Source organism: Cyanistes caeruleus, chromosome 7, assembly GCF_971803275.1.
Source record: "Cyanistes caeruleus chromosome 7, bCyaCae1.hap1.1, whole genome shotgun sequence".
NCBI classification, from domain to species: domain Eukaryota; kingdom Metazoa; phylum Chordata; class Aves; order Passeriformes; family Paridae; genus Cyanistes; species Cyanistes caeruleus.
Genome location: NC_141707.1, coordinates 12143149 through 12160885, shown reverse-complemented (window position 1 = coordinate 12160885; position 17737 = coordinate 12143149). Strand labels below are relative to the sequence as shown.

General features: G+C 38.4%; 1 long non-coding RNA gene across 1 annotated transcript in view; it reads left to right on the top strand.

Annotated features, from left to right (window-relative positions):
• LOC147652191 (uncharacterized) overlaps positions 1–17468 on the top strand; it is a 33082-nt gene extending 15614 nt beyond the window's left edge. The window contains exons 3-5 of the long non-coding RNA XR_015289401.1: positions 11766–11929; positions 13550–13606; positions 17313–17468. This is a non-coding gene — a long non-coding RNA (uncharacterized LOC147652191). The remainder of the gene's footprint in view (positions 1–11765; positions 11930–13549; positions 13607–17312) is intronic.
• Positions 17469–17737: the final 269 nt, after the last annotated feature.

Below are 17737 nucleotides of genomic sequence, written 5' to 3'. Positions count from 1 at the left end.
CACATTAACACCTGTTAAAAGGCTATCCCTTGCTTCAGCAGATTGTGCTCAGTTGTAAAGATAAAATATGTTTTCACAGGTCTCTTTTAACTCAATTTGGTATGAACTGTGTCAACCTGTGTCTTGCCCATGATACCTTACCTTTCTAGGTGTGAGAGCATCATTCATTAAAGCATTGGATAATGTCTAATGATGAGGGATTGAGGGCAGCTCCAGAAGAGTGCTAGCCAGAGGGTGAACATAAACAGCTTTATTACAGGCTTGGAAATAGCTGTCAATGACCTCCCACCCCCTAAGGAAAGGGAATTACTTGCATACTTTGTACTTTTTTTCCATGCAATCCCTTAATACAAGAGTAAAAGATCTTGCTGTTTCTCAGTTTCGGCAGCACCAATAAATGAAACTTTGCATCCATTCTTGTCTCACAGCCACGGATGATGTGAGGCTTTGGCAAAGCCAGATGTATTTCTCACTCACCCAGCTCATCCCTCTTGAAGAATCCATCACGTGCCATGAGCACAGCTCAGAGCCCGAGACTGCAAGGTGGAGAAAGGTCACAGAGTTGAAGTACAATAATGCAAACTAACAGGCTGCTACATCTGCCTGCTAAAAATCCTACCCAGGACAGAGGGAGGCAAGGTAGGGCTGCAGCTTGCAGCCTGTGGAATGGGAAAGTGTTAATCTAGCACTCACTGAAGATGGAAAGCACCTGTCTCTTTCCTTCCTTCTGAGGGGGTCTCCTGGGACATGTGAGTCAGCCTTGCTCAGTCGAGTGATTCCTCAGACCATGCTCACCCTGCTGAAGAAGTATTTTCAAAAAATGTAAGGAACGTGTTGCTCTGTCTCCAGAGAGCAAAATCAAGGAAAGGCTCTCTTCTATGTCGTTCACTGACACACTAGATTTGGTTCCAGAGAGGCTAAACACTGACAAAGAAGAATGAGAGAGAGAGAACTGGGACTGTTTTCCCTGTATTTTATATCCAAGCACCATAATTTAATGTTAAAATAATTGTGGATGAATAGGATATAGACCACAAAGTGTTGCTTGCTATTCTTGTATATCACCTTAGAGTAAGCAACTGAATTCTGCAATCAAAAGACTGATTGTAATCAGAACCAATACTGAATTGAAGAATCTCATCAGATTTCTAGTTGTGTTGATTTTTTTTCCTCTCATCTTTGTCTTTTTTTTTTTCACTTGTCTTTTGAAGAAGGCTTTGAGGGTAAGTCAGTGAAGTCAATTTATTTCAGTTTAGTCAGAATCATGCCATTAATCTCAGGGATTCTGATTTTAGGACCATTTCTTTTTTTTCCCATAATCTCCATAGTGTTTTACAATTATTAATTATTTGGATAGAAATTCTCAGGCTGACTATGCTCACAGTATTTGAGGTAATATTATCAATTATTATTTGTTTCTTAAAACACTAGGCAACGAACAAAGATGTGCCACGTTCCACTTTGAAACCAGGTTTCTCAGTACAGAAAAAAATGACTTGAAAGAGTTGCCTTATTTCTAAATCAGCATTCGTGGTGGAATGAATAAAAATAGCTGGACATTTGTCTTAGAACAGCTATAATTCAGTTATAGCTTTACAGCTGTTATTTCATATCATTCTTGACTGCCTGGAGTATCTCACTCAGAATTAATAATACATACAATATTATCACCACAGAAGAATAGATTTAGAACAAAAAACGTGAGCTGAAATTCATTTTTTTCTCAAAAATAAAGCATCTTGTTTTCTCTGGGAAGAAAAAAATTAATCAGATCTATTTTCAAGGTAGATTTGTTCATTACTTGTCTCATATCAGCACAGCACTTCTGCTTTTCTCTTACTACATTAGGAAGCTGGATTATAGAAATGTACTGTAAAGGTCTGAGAATAATTTTGCCCTTAGCTTAACGCTGCTGACCCCTTCTTCAAATGGAGGCCACTGTTAAAATCTCTTATTTATGTAGTTAATACAGTTCAACATTATTATGTTATGCTGTTGACCTGAATACAGCCAGCGGCTGTAACCAGGCTTAGAGAACTTGTATAAATATGCAGTGAGTAATGGCAAGCGTGCCTTAAGCCTATGCCTTCACAAATTCTATGAATTTTCAATGTGCTAAGTGTAGTACAATTTATTTGTTCACAGAGCAGGGCAAAGCTTTGGAATCTAAAGCTGTTGATATCCTTTGTTTGGAATAAGAAAGCGCAGTCAAAACAAACAACTGGCACTTTAGCAGGAACGCACAGAGGAGCAGTCACATCCACTCAGAGTCACCAGGGCTTTTCCTCCTCACACACTATTAGCTCACCCTCGCCTCAGAGAGGGGTTTGCTACTCCCAGCATGGAAATGCAGTCGTGTCTCCAGCAGCACACTCTGCCTTTCACACTCCAGAGCTCTTCTGCAGTGTGAAGAGAGGTGCCCACCTCTCTGCCTCATTTCTTCATAAGTGACAATCCTTTCCTCCTCTGTAGAATAACATTAATTTCTTGAATGAAAAATTTTTAGGAATAGTCTTCCTGTCTTTTCATCACTGTATTTTTTTCCCCACTATTTTCAAAATGAGGAGTATACCTTCAAACTCAGCATAATTTTAGGTTATTGTTTCTCATGAGGGGATCTATTCTTAGACACCTTCTCATCTTTAAAAAGGCTTTCAGGAAGAAGCAACTGAACTCAGACTAGCTGGAGCCAGGATTCCAGAGCAAGAACTAATAATCCTGAATTTACCATTAAAGTCTGATTTTGCTTGACAAAGTCATGAGCTTTGTTTCCCACAGAAAGCAGTTTGGTTTTGTATTAGCAGCAGTTGAAAACTGCACAAAGTCAGTGTTTTCAGTGTGAAATCTCTGTGTAATTATATCAGCATTTTCCTGAAAGTACAATCTTGCCCATCTACAGGTGTTTGTATCTTTTTGTCCACTCATTGTTAATGGAAGCAAGAAAAAACATAAAATAGATGACTTTTTAGTAAGGCCAGGACCATGTGTCCTATGGCAAAACCTTTCTTCTGCAGGGACCAAAACTGATGTACATCCAGCAGAAAAGGGGAGACGCCGGAGACACATTTTGAGGAACACCAAGAACAGAAGGAAAAGAGGAGTAGCAATTCTTTGACAGCTGCAGAAATTGCTATTTACAAGAAATTAAAATACTTTAGAGAGAAATCTGACTGATTCACAGAAGGTAGGAAGAGGTGAAACAAGGAAGGCCAGAGATCAGGGAGAAACCTTTGGTAAAGGTCACCAAAGTTCTGCCTATAACTGCATTTTTTGTTTGTGCTCATTTATTTACCTTTTACTTCCCATCACTTACAGTCAACAAGGTGATGTTCTGGAGATAAAAGGCAATGCTGTTTCACATCTGCTGGGGACCTCCCTTTTATACAGTGAAGTGATTCAGTAATGTTAAAAATAAGGAAGATAATGTGTAACTTCTATACCATATCTTCCCAGTTTATTTCTAAGCATTCCTCACCTTTACACACCTTTCCTTTTCTTTGTTCTTCATTCTCATTTGAGTGCCCCAGAAAGGAGTAGAGAGTAACTTGTGACTTGTGTCTCTTTGTGTTGATGATTTCACTTTAACTCAGGCAATAAATTGGGCACAACAGACGTAAAAATCTGCAGATGAGAGCTGTGACAAGCAAGGGTGTGCTTATTTAAATCTACCATCTGAGAGATGTCAGGAACCACCACTGCTAAAAAGCAACACCTCCAGGAACAAAAGGAAAAAGGCTGGTAGGCACATGCCCAGCTGACTTCAACATCATAAAAGGAATAATTATAAATCATTATTCACTCAATAGCAGCAAAGTTAAGCTTGCTATAATACCTTTCATCTATCTGAATGTGTAGTTTATAATGGATTCTGTGCTGAACGGAGCCTGAGAGATACCCCAGGAAGCAGAGCAATAGCTTACAAAACAACCATGAAATCAATCTGTAACCTGGGGGGAGTTGAGGTCTTTTTTAACCAATATAATTGCACGTTACAATAATACACACTATTCTAGAACAAGGCATAAATTCAATTCACCTAATTTTAAATACTGTTTTTACAATTCTCCTATGCTATTTTCTAATTATTTCAGGTGAGACTAAAAAAAAAAAAAAATGGAAAAAAAAAAGAGGAACTCCTGGAAAAAGGTAAATAATTCAGTCTAGCCTAGCATGAATAACTAAGCTGCAAATGACTGTAAACTGAGAATATAAAAGATCTGGGAAAAATGTTTTTTTGTACTTGAAGTTAGGCAATAGAAAACATAGTGGATAATTCTGTGCTGTTGTTATGCAGGCATAACATGGCATCAAGTATAGGATTTACTGTGGTTGAATAGAGGGCAAATCCTGATCTATTGTCCTCTGAATGATGGTCACATCTGATCACAAAAGACAAAATAGGATAGTGCAACCAGATCACAATTCCCTCCAAGATTTCCTAGTATGGAACCCCCCAGCAGCAGCCTAAAATTGGGAATTCAAGACTGTGAAAAGTCAAAAGGATGAGAATTGCTTACAGGACTAGAAGGCTCAGACCCATGTAAGCCGTTTAAATGTTGTCTGCTGAGTACATGCCAGGGAATTCTTCCTACTCTTCCCCTTGGTAAAAATCCATTTTTAAAATGTTTCAGTCAGAAGTGAAGACCCTCCTCTTATTGGTGCCAAGGAAAGCAGCAAAACTGTTCTGAAGAATTATGTGACTCCTGTATTTTGTACCTGTTCCTCATCATCTTTCAAATGACCTAAAATATCTTTTTCAGGCTTCTTCTCCCTCTGAAAAATTGAGTAAATTGTGCAAATTTGGAGCCTTACAGGTTGCTGGACTTTTCTTAAGTTTTAAATAATTTCTATCTCAAAGTTTATTATTAATAATATACTAGGAAATCCACACAAAACAAGCAAAGATTTGATTAGAAAAAAAAATAAAATTCTGTTTTCATCCATTTCTCAGCAATTCTGAGTACCTCTTGGCCCACGTTTAAATTTCTGTCAGGAAGGAACAGACGGGAAAGCAGGTCATGGTAGGTGTTGTAGCCACATTTGACCTAATCATTTCTCCCAAGAATGACTCTGTCACCTGTCTCACAGGCATTTCTCCACACCCTTGCCATCTGATGGCCTCAGTGATCATGCCCACAGCCAGTTCTGCCTTTTCCATTTTCCCCCATTGCAGGTCTAAACCACACTTTTTATCCCCTCTTATTTTCACCCCAGGTTTTTCTCTCTCTTTTTCCTAAGCCATCTCCCTCTGCTCCAGGCCTCCCTTCAGGCAGTGCCATTGCCATGCAGATGCCTTTCTTTCCTGTTTCTGAGCTCATCCTCATTATTTCCATGTAGCTCATCACCTTTGGACTGCTCCACTTTCTTCTGTGCTGTGGGATATGTCCTCTTCCTCTTAGCTTTGTTCCCCTGCAGCCACTCCATCAGCTGTGTTTGTCTGGCCTGGGGCTCAGGAAATTATATCTTCGTATCCTTCCTGGCCCAGACAGTCTCATCAGTTTTCAGTAAAAGCATTTTCTGGAGTAGTACAAAATTCATAGTAAATAAATAAGGGATAATGAACAAGGGATAAATCCCATGTCATTAAACAATTATGTGATCCACTAAAGCAATAAGAAATATCATCACTATTAAGGAATTACTGTGATAAGGCAACTAAGTATTTATTTAATATTTGCTATTTGTCAATGATTGGTTATCTGGGCTTATGAGGTTCTCTGCCTTGGGAAGGGCCAAACAGAAACAAATAGTTTTCATACTGATGGAATTAAGAAAAATAGAGATTTATCTAAGAAACATTCAATTATTCTAGGCAGTAGTTAGTAAGGGATTAACTTTTGAACAATGAAATCCAAATAAAAATAAAGAAACTAAAACAACCAAATTTATCACAAATGACAAAAAAATTACCTCGCTCAGAGTTGTGAGAACCACTGAAAGTCTGAATTTTTTATCTAAGAGATAAATCTTTAGGCAAAGATAGGGCACTTACTAGAAAAATTTGGTTTTCATTAGCCTAAATCTCCCTGACCTGTTCATCTGTTTGTGTCCTAGAAAATATCCCGTTAGTATGCACAGATTCAGTATTAGCAGAGGAAATTATATTGCCTCTTTGAACTTCAGAATTCTTAGTACAAGTCAATGCAAATTATCAAATTCTCCAAAATCCTATCTGGCAAGTCTATCAGCTGTCTGGAACATACTCCCAGGAAATATACTGCAAAAGGCACCAAAGAATAGGGTAAAAATAAAACAAAACCTCCTCTGAGGTAGTCAGGAATGCTTTGAAAGCAAGGAGTTATTTGATTTGATAAGGTATGACTGCTGAAACAGCTTAGAGATTATAAAAGAACCAAAGAGGTCTCAAAGCAACAGCAGTACCTTTGACTGCCTTACAAAATCTTGGAGTAGAGCTGGTCTGTCTGCATCTTCAGGCTCAGTTGCTGTAAACATCTGTTCCAGTAGGTGACACCGATCTGTTCTAATTTGCCTTTTCTAGGGAAGATCGGGGTGGTGACTTTGTACTTTGAGTATCTCTAACCCATCTCTACAGGTCTGGGTAATGAAAAAGGTGAAATTACTTTTCTTACAAAATTAAACCAGTATTTTTCAGGGGAAGTGTTTGCAGAGATGTTTCAGCTATCCAAAAGTAAATTCGCTTCCCCTTCAAGCTCTGTATAAATAGCCAGGCAAATAACAGTCAGTTTCTCAATCAGTAGATCTCAAATAAAATTATTCCTAAGTGTTCATCCCATTCCAAAGCTTCCTGTATATTTTGAGACTCCTGCATACAGATGACATTCAAAATTTATTGTAAAACTAGTCCTATTATCTACACTTAAAATTCAGGCATAGATCCAAAATTCATTGTCTCATCTTAAGCTATTGTAAATTATCATTATTCCATTTTCGTGGATGGGAATAGTCAGTGGTTATGGGTAAGAATTTGTCTTATATATTATGTCTAATACATTAGATTTGAGATACTACTCATTTAAGGAGTAGGTGTTTTTTGTTTAGAATGCATTGGAAATACTCTGAAAATACATAGTTGCAGAAAGTGTTGAAAGGATGCTCCAAAGGTGGTGGAAATTTCTAGCATGTTATGCAGACCTATTTATAATAAACATTTATAATGTCACTAAGAACTGCTAAACAGAAGACAAACACTAAACTGGAAATATTTTCATGGAATTTCCTAATAATTCAAATGAGAGGAAGCACACACATCTTTATCCTGTTTGTTTAATAAATGTGTGTGTTGTAATAAACCCCAGACCATTTAGGCTGTTTGTGAGACCAAGCAGCCAAGGGCATTACAGCAGAGTCAGCACTCCACTAACATTTACCAGGAGATTTTATAAATGCTATGACAAACAACCTAAGCTCCACACCAGTATCATCTTTCTCCCAGGCTACTGGAGCAGCTCCCCAGGGCCACTTGCCCTGTAGGAGTGGTTACTTATTTCCCTTCTGCCAGACTCAAAGATAAAATAATATTTCTTCTCTGTCCTTAAGAGCATGAACAATTTTGGCAAGAGCCATTTCAAATTGCAGGTGTTTGGTTTGCCGGAGCCAGGGGCCTGTTCCCCTTCAGGTACCTGAAGGATCCTGGCACTGGCTCCTCAGTGGTGGCTGCTATTCCTGGGCTCACCATTACCCATGAGCTGAGGCAAGGAGCCTGAGGCTTACTTTGCAAAAATGAAGGGAGCCTCAATATCATGCAGGGGGGAAAATTATCTCAGGAAAAATTTCAGATCTTGGTAAAACTTGATCACAGAAGTATAGAATCACTTTGGTTGGAAAAGACCCATAAGATCATTGAGTCTGACTGTTCACCCAGCACTGCCAAGTCCACCACTAAACTTGTCCCTAAGTGCCACATCCACGTCTTTCAAATACCTCCAGGCACAGTGACTGCTGCCCTAGGAAGCCTGTTTCAGTGAAGCAATTCTTCCTAATACCCAATGTAAACCTCCCCCACACCAGCTTGAGGCCTTTTCCTCTTATCCCTTCACTTGTTACTTCATGTTGGTTATTTTTCTTGTTAGAATTACAATAAATGGGGAGGTGGGAAATTTTTCCATTAGTACTTCTTTCATAAGAATGAAATGCTGCAGCATGCATGGCTATGAATATGAAGGATAGGATCCTAAAGGACTAAGGGCAGGAAGATTTGTATTATCTACAAAACAGTATTTCCTCTTAGGCAACATAAAACCAGAACTGAAAGTTAAAAGTTTAAATTTCATCCATCAACACGGTAAGGTCCATTTTTTTAGATGAAACTCTACCACTAGCATTCCTCCCACCCATAATTCTGTGACAACATTGGAACTGAAAAGTCCCAGGTGGTAAATATGATTCTGTATACTTAAAACTGAGAAAGAGCTTTTCTCCCAAGACTGAAGTGGCAGGTTAAAGAATTTCCTTTTCCAAAAGCAAATATGAAATTCCAGAGGGATGCTGTGGACAGTTTTATTACCCATCTGCTTTACAATAATGTACCCACTGACAACCTGATTACTCTATGCAAAGAGAAGATAAATGATAATACTATAAGGGTTCAGAAAATAGGAGAGATTTTGATTTTACCTCTGCACTCCAACATAACTCCATTGATACTCTGAGCGTATTTGTTATTATACTGGTGTGAAATCCAATTCTTAATCTTGAATTTGAACAAAGAAATATATTCCACTGTAAGGGGAAAGTGGGGTCATAGTGGGGTTGAAGATAAAAGAACACTCAGTGCATGCACTTCACAAAATAATCCCTCATGTGCTTCGCAAATTAAATGACTTGCTAGGTAACGGAGGAGCAAATCCACTTCTGAGGGGAAAGTAAACATTTGTCTCCTAATTAAGAGTTTCTGCGATTAAGCATTTCACATATTTGGAAATCAGGAATGCTTTAGGTGGAATTTGCACAGGCACGGTGCAGCACACCATGCAGCCCATGGAGCAGACCACGGTGGGGCAGCTGTGCCCCTGCAGCCCATGGAGAACATCATGCTGGAGCAGGTGGGTTCACATATTTTAGTTCCTTATTTAATAAACCTTATTTAGTTATATGAAATCCCAACTACCTCTCTGTGCAAGTATCTGTTGAACATCCCACCACACTAATTTGTGATACAAGGGTAAATAATAATGAACATAAGAGTACTTAAGCTGCCAAAAAATGTTGCTGGAAAGATAATTCCATGAGACAAAACTACAAGCATTTTATTTTCTCCAAATTTCCAGTCTATTAACCTGTAATACAACTTGGGCTTGCTTCTGTTTTACCATGCTGGGAATGGAGTGGGATGGTCTGCAGTTATTGTAGGCAACTTTATATCACATTAATATACTTTGGGGTTACATGAGGATCTCAAAAAGATATACCAAAGAAAACAGAAGATTAATGAGGATGAAAGACCGAACCATGGCAGTGCAGTACAGAGTGAGAGATGATTTTCAAAAGCAGTGCCAGTTCATGTAGAGACAGTGCAAGTATGGAATTACTGAGGTTTCTATTCTGCATTACCTAAGCATGTGTTCCAATATTTTGAAGCATGTGACTCTTATCCAAAAAACAAATACAAACCCACACACAGACATACTTGCTGGTCTTTCATCAGACTGAGGTCCCACTCCACAATTTGGGCTATACCCTAAGGACTAAAAATTTCCTTTGGCCATTCCTTGAGCACTTACCATGCTGTTTCTGAACACTTTCCAAACTGTGTTCCCTTTTGTTGTGCACAGTAGTTGAAGAGGGAATATAAGGGCAGCAGACATGATTTAAACTAGGTCTGGAGGACTGATCCAGATTTGATTGATGGTTTATATTTTAAAGCCTTATAATCTACTGGGCAGAATTTTGTAGGTCCTCATCTGCCTTCAGAGTTAAGTTTTGTAGCTTACCATTTTATAACTACAGTCAAGTGATTTATTCATGGGAGGAAACTATCAAATATTAACAATTTCAAAGAGGCAAAAGAAAACCCTTTGTGAAAGTAAGGCAAACATTTGAAGCAGCAGGCCTGATGAGTGAACACTTATCTACATGCTCCTTAATCTTGGTTAAGTAGTGCACCATATTTGTGTCATGGAAAAAAAATCTAGCATACTTTAGCACACTGCCAGTGATTTTTGTGCTTTATGAACTGTACCACAGGTAATATGTACAATCTGAAATGTTTGTGAAGCCTTAAGATTTAGGCTACCCAGATCTAGTGGTACTAAAAGTGAAATGTGGCCAGGGTGGGACTATTCCTTTTGCCTTCAGACAGTAAGAATTCAGTCAGATACAGTCTGCTTGAAATAAAAGAAAAACTACCAGGGCATAATAAGCAGACTCACATTTTTTTTCACTTTTTCTTCATTCTTCCAATATTCCATACATATTTTAAGGTGCTTGTCTCTTCCAACATCACAGAAAGTTATTATGCAGGTACTTGATCTGCCCCCAAAAGGAATTCAGCGTTTCAAGAAAGCCATTAAATTATGCACCATGTTAGCCTGTGACCATCTATTCTTATCTCTACTACAGTTGCTGCCTATCTTCTTTCTGCTCCCATTTCACTGCTTTCTTCCCCCCACTGCTTAGTTTTGTCCAAGTTGAAATTCAATAGCAAGACCTTTGGGAGAGGGATCAGGGCCTGCATTGATACAGTTCCATGATCTGTGAGAAAGCCAGGGAAAATAAGTTTGAATAAGAGTGGTACCAGTGATAATTTTGTACACCTGTATGCTATTCTTGTTTTATGCTTCACTTAATGATTGGAAGTGGAAAAATTATTTTCTCTCTAAAACTATTTGGAACATGAAGAATAAAACATGTTTGAACTTAAGATTTCTAAGTTCATGCAGAGGTTTTCAAATGGAGGACACTTCTATCCTGAAAGACACAATAGATTTAAAAAAGAGATTGCTTATTTTACTTCTGTAAATAATTTTTGCTCATCCCAATTTTATTGTGAGACATGGGCTTGGTAGGTTTCTTTCTGAAAATACTCCCAACTCTTGAAACTTTACTTTGGACCTGAAATGTATTTCGTTAAATATTTTGTTGATCCTGTCATTTCACTAGTCATCAATCATCTATTTCTCCCCCACCCCAAAAAAAGAAAAAAAATCCTGAAAGCCTTTCACACAGTTGGACTGCTGAGAGTATTAATGTGTTCCAGAAGAAATGTGGTGGTGTTCACAAAGGTGTGTCTTAACCGTGTATTTAAACCAGTTTCTCTTCGGTCTGCGGACAATAGAAAGGCAGATATGGAATTGGAACTTTTCAATTGGTCTAAATATTTTAAAGTGGAAGGTATTGTACTTGTGTGATTCCCAGGAACTCTGGGTTTTTGATTAGCTAGAAATACATCAGGAATGGGGTCTCTGAACTTGGATGCTTCTGTTCTCCATGATCAATTGGGAAATGTGGAGAGACTGCAGAGGTTTTTTTCACTTCGGTGAGGATGTGTGGGAGATGTATGCAGGCATCTTTGTAATTTTTTTGACAAAGTCCAAGTTACATTAGGGGAGCATTTTGGAGCTTATTTAGGGTCTTTGAAAATTAAGAGACTTATTTTCAAATTATCCCATACTGAATAATGAAGTACTTCTCTCTCAGATGGTGTTTTTTATTCAACTTTTGTCTCCAGGAAAAATAAAGCTCCTGTGCATCTCAAACTGTGAACTACACCACAATGTGTAACAATGTGTGTGTTTTGTCATGCAGGAGCTCTTTATCCATTGTTTGGCCTCATAATTTGTTTTCAGGGGCACAGCTGAGCCTGGTCTACGATGGAGCCACAATGATGTGTTTGTTTATCAGTGCCTAATACTCTCCTTTGGAGCTAACCTGAAGATTCAAGGATTAAAATAGGCAAACCTGGCATAGCCCAACCACAGAGCCTTTGTGGAATGATGGAAAAGCCTGAAAGGTCAGCTGGGGACTCAAGTGGTCTGGGAAGCCCTGTGGTCAGGCAGGCTTTGTAGACAACAACTTCTCTCCATGGACATTTAGTGGGTGCTGCCTGCAGAGCTCTCTGTTTGAGCAAGTCAATAATAACCTGATACTGGGAGGGACTGAGAGCCTTCAGGTGATACTTGTGTGGGTGTGGTGCCTTTCACAGGATCAGACCAGCAGCAGGAAATTAACTTTGGAGCTCTTCCATTTTGAAATTGGGCTGTATTTTCTTAATGTTTTAGGATTCTGCCAGGAATTGTGCTATATATTCATGGTCTTTAGATTAAAAAATCTGGTATCTATTAGTGAGTATATGAACTTCAACTTCAATGAATAGAATATATTGGTGGGAAGGGGAATGCAGATTATACAGTAAATATATGCCTGTGGGACAGTGAAGAGTAAATTGTTAACAGGCTCCAATATGTCGTGGGTGCATAAATATCTCACAAAAGCCTGAGATACAAAGTTAATGCTGACACTGTAAAGTGCAGGAAGGTAATAATACCTTTATTGTAGACATCTGCAGCCGAAGGATCCTCTTGGGATCACCATTTGCTTGCCCAGGGAATTTGATGACTTGTTGGATGTCAGCACCTACAAGTTTTATGGGCTGGAACAGAAGGGTGTTTTCTGATCTAAGTTTTATAGGCAAAGTCTTTGGTTAGTGATGTAGCAGTTGATATTTGGTTGGAAAGGGTAGGGAAGCATTTTGGCAGGTCATAGCTGGAGACTGGATTTCTCCATGTGAGCTGAGGAAGAGTACTCTATTGCAGAATACCCCTGACACTGCATAAAGATGATTGAAATCATCTGTACTACTCTCAGATTTCAGGAAATATTCTTAAGCAGTTTTTAAATTGCAGAGAAATTCCAATGGTGTTGCATTCTATATCAAATATCAATGAAAGCAGCATCATTAATGACACACTAATGAATACCACATGAATTAATAACAATTGGCTACTTTTTGAAGTCTCCCTGGCTTCCAGCTGTCTCTTAAATCACTTCAAATAATTAATTGCTTAATGCTTTTCACCTTTGACAGACAGAAATAAATTGCAGATTAAAAATACCTGTGTTGGCAGTGGGCAGAGCAAAGTGGAATGGCTGTTTGCTGCTAATCGAGAGGGACGGTGCATTTTGCCTTGCTGAGCCTGCCTCGCCCAGGTGGTGGATTAAAGGAGGCTGATATTGCTCATTTCAGTCAAAAATTAACCCAGGGCCACAGAGGTTTTGCAGCTGTTTCTCCTCCACAGAGCTGAATCAGTACCTCTGAAGGGTCCAGTCCTCTCTTTGTAGCCCTGCTGCAGGACAATCAGTGGCCATGACTTTCCCCTGTAGCTTGTTTGTGTCAGTATGTGGCAGGGATGTCAGGGGTCGTTTTTAGGGTCATTTCTCTGTTGAGACTGCCCTGACATCACCTCAGTCAATAAGTGACCGAACAATTGCAAGATATTCTAGTCCCATTGACCTGGGACAAATATGAATGACTGCCTCATGCAAATGCAAGCACCTGAATTCAATATATTGTTTTTTTCCAGAAGCTGTCTGGCCCTAAAGATTTTAATATTATTATTATTTTTACATGTAGATACTAAGGAACTCTGTTGCTTGGAGACCTGCATCTTTCTACCTGTGCTCAAAACAGGTAAGGTCAATTATTCAAATAAAGTTGTAGTGACCAGAAAATGCATGGAAAGCACCCTAGTTTTTTATCAGTTTGAAAATGGGGAAGTCAGTCACAATTCTTTGTTCTCAAATTACTTAAAGTTGCAAAATGTGCAATCTTGCCATTTCAAAAAGTATGGGAAAATGCCTGAGATATGCTGTGGCAGGAATTCTTTGCTGTTGTGTATTCTGCTTTATTCCACAAGTGACAGCCACTTTACAGTGCTGGATGCAAGACTATTGCATTTGTAAATGTTTGAGCTGCTGATATCAGTATATATTGTAGTGCCTGGCCAATGTGTAAGTTTAATTTATTATTTTTTACTAATTTTTAAAAAAACTGTATTTTATGGTTTTATGATAGAGAATACAAGAGAGAGAAGCCATGGGTGCTCTGTGATTCAAAGGGAAGAAAAGCCAAAATGCCTGGTTTTTTTCAGCCTCTGATAAGTTCAGCTCACAGCATTCAACTGCTAATGCAGAATTTAATCCTAGTTCTGCATTTTCCCTTTCTCAAACTGCTAAATGTGATACAGAATGGCAACTCCTACTTAATTCAAAATGCATTTTAAATGCACATTTCCAAGCACTAAAGTTACCGGAGGAGTTCTTTGCATAAAATGACATTACCCTGTGTACATTAAAAAAATGGAGGGCAACAGGAATTTGTTGTGATAGAGAGTGTAAGCTTGGAGACTTTCAGACATTTAAAATGCTAGGAAAAAGTTTAAAAAAAAAATAAAAAAGTTTTCTTCTGCATACTTTTGTGCCAGTAATCACCACAAATTCCTTGTAGAAAATCCCTCAGGCAAAATTGTTCCTCCCAGGTATAATTATGGCAGACAGAAGGAGCTGCAGGGGCCAGTTTCCAAGCTGGAGGGCCTGTGCTCTCCTGAGGTCAGGCCAGTGGCAGGAGCAGCTCCAGCTCAGCACTGCCAGGCTGCCCCTGCCTGAGGGATTTTGGAGAGTGTGTGAGCCCAGCTTTCTTGAGTGGGTGACAAACAAGGCCAGGAGTGAATGGCAAAGAAACCACGGCTGGTACAAGGCAGTGGTGGAGGAGCAAAGGGGCTGGTGACACCCCAGTGACATCCCAGTGACATCCCCATCCCAGTGCCAGGTGAGCTGCTAGCACAGGGACCCTGAGTAGGAGAAAGAGCCCCCACGAAATCCTGCAGAGAGTGATGGTGAGGAAAGATATGACAGGGAGGAAAAAGTGGCAGAGAAGGGAGATGTGGTCTTGGAAAAGCTTATGAAACAGAAACAGGGAAAAAAAAAGGGGGGGGATGGGAAAGAGGGCGAGCAAAGTAAAAGCAAAGCAATAACAGCATATGGCATAAACTCAGAAATCTTTTACACTAGTATTGCAAGATAAAAAATCCACTGGGAAAGGAGGGCAAGCACTGGGTTGAGACGAGAGGCAAGATTTCTCTATGCCTGAAAGCATACTGTTAAGATGAATTTTCTTTATGCATCCATACCCTTTACCTAAGTGCAGTAAGAATAGGTTGAGGCCTGTTGGCTATGAAATGTATTTATGATTTTCTGCTGCCAAATAAACCTTCAATTTTGTTCAAAAATTGTTTTCTTTATTTACCCAGGGCAGGTTCTTATAGTGCTAAAGCTAAATGTCACTCTGATCTGCTAGAAGTATTTTGTTCTGCATAATAGCCCAATGCCTTTAAAATTCAGTGTGTTATGCCTTATTTAAAAATAATGGGCAATATAGCTGTATTTCACAATGAATAAGTGTATTAATTATGAGACAAATCACACTAGATACTGTTTGCTGCTTAATTTCCTTTGAAATTCAATGAATAATAATTTTCTTCAAAACAGTGGACATTTTTAATGCAGCCAACAATGATGAAGTAGACTAATTACAGGTAATATATTTTTATTGAAATCTGAATGACTACACTTGTCACTGGGTCTCAGAAGCAGGCTATACTAGTTTGAATTATAGAACATAATATATATCAACTAATTATAGATTTGTATCATTCCTACTAAAGAACATCAAGTTAGTGATAATTTCATCTGGCCCAATTTTCCTGAAGTGTCAGAGGTAAAGCTTCTCTTGACCTAAATGCAACCTGTGTTCATTCTTCATTTTATGGCAGGAGCAGGTTTGTTTTTACCCTTAAACTTCTGCAAAACAGAATATAGAGGGCTAGAAACTCCACACTACTGTAAAAGGCAGCTGCCTGCTCTGACCCTGGCGTGAGATCTCACTTCTTGGTAACTTGGGTGTCACCTGCAGACACAAAGGCTAGAGCCATGATGCTCCACACTGATCACCACGAAAAAGAAAATCAGAGGCTTATTATAAGTTTGAAATTTTCTTTCTGTAAACCTCAATATTCACTTAAACTTAGCTGTTTAAGCACTTATACCTGCCACTAAATTCCTTTGCTGGAATATTAATGGGAAGGGAGCACAAGGGGTAAAATCAGTCGAAATTAATTTCAAAATTCAAATAAAGGCTCGTGCTTAGATTGTTTTTCTCCAGGACTCACCATTTCTAATTAGGATGCAATATGACATGTCCCGTTTTCACATTTCATACGCTGCATATTTCAAGTAGAAAATCTAGACTCTCAAGATGATGGCTGGCAACTCGAGAGAAAGAAAAACATAAACAACTTGGAGGAAAAAAATGAATATAATAAAACTACTCTTGAAAATATTCCAAGGGTAAGTCAGTTCAGAAATATGTTCAAAATATGGAGTGTGAGCATTAGCTTTCCATAATACAGATGGAATCAATACATGCAGAATATTGATTACAGATTAAGCTCACCTTATCAATAAGGACCAACTTTTGCAATCATCTTCTGAGGGATCCATCATGCAGTTCTATCTATCCTGAAAAAAATCTTTCCATTGTTAAGAAGGTTGCCTTTTTCACTAACAGCTTGAAAACAGTTTCTCATCAACTCAGTTCCTCAAAAAAAGACTATTTTGTTTTTTTCCACTTCTGTAACAATATTCCTTGGTTTAGAAATTCATATCAGATTCTTAAGCCCTATTGAAGAAAAAATAAAAAATAATAAATAAATAAAAATAAGTACTAAAAATATAAATATAAATAATGTTATATGGATGCTAAAATTTAAAGGACATAATGAATTCTGTAAGGAAATATATTATGTATCAAAACAAAAATACTCTTAAGAAGACCAAAACAATATTAAGACTGTGCAGTACACATTCCAAAACACACGTCCGTAATTAGAATAAAAATCTTGAAACTAACATGATGTTCAGACCTTATTATGTTCCTACAATTAGCTATTGATCTAACACACATTTAAAAGATAATATTTCCATTTGGCTACAAACAGCTGCCAATGGAAAGAGCATCAAACAATGGCTTAGTGGCTATTTAAAATGAGCCTTGAACTATTTTAGTCTTAGATGGGGCATAAGAGCTAAAGCAAAGCACAGGTGTTCCAGGTGGATGGGAAAGGCACAAAGTGGCACAGAGCTAGGAAGGATCACACACTCCTTGTCTCAGCTGTGGTTACTTAGGGGTTTCCTCTGAAGGTGTTGCGTAGATGTTCAGGAATGAATTGTGCTGAGTTGTACCCAAAGGCTGGATTTAGTTCAAAAGCTCATTTGACACATAATCAAAGCCCACAAATGGAAAAACTGAACAAATAAAAACCCTCCATCTTTTCCCTTAGACATGAAGCAACAGATCAACTTGCTTTCAACAGTTCAAGATCAAAGTAAGTCTGTCCCAAACAGGCATGAAAATTGTGTCATTCAAACAACATGTGAACTCCAATTATGACTCTACAAGTGATATCATTTACTCCTGTAATCTGCAGGTATGGTAATTGTTTGTGTTTGATTTTTACCAAATCCAACAGCACCGTAGGGCCTGATCATTAGCACTTAATTTAAGGAGGCATCAACAACTTCAGTAATGGTAAGTGTGTTATTGAGGGTAACTGCTCATTTCATTAGCTTGTTTTCAAACTTGTACAATTCTTATTCAATAGGATACTGCTTTTGTCAAGCTATTTTATTGATAGCTTAACAAATTAAAAGAGGCATTTCATTCTTTTCCTTGGAGAGAAAGGAAAAACAGAAGGATGGAAAACAA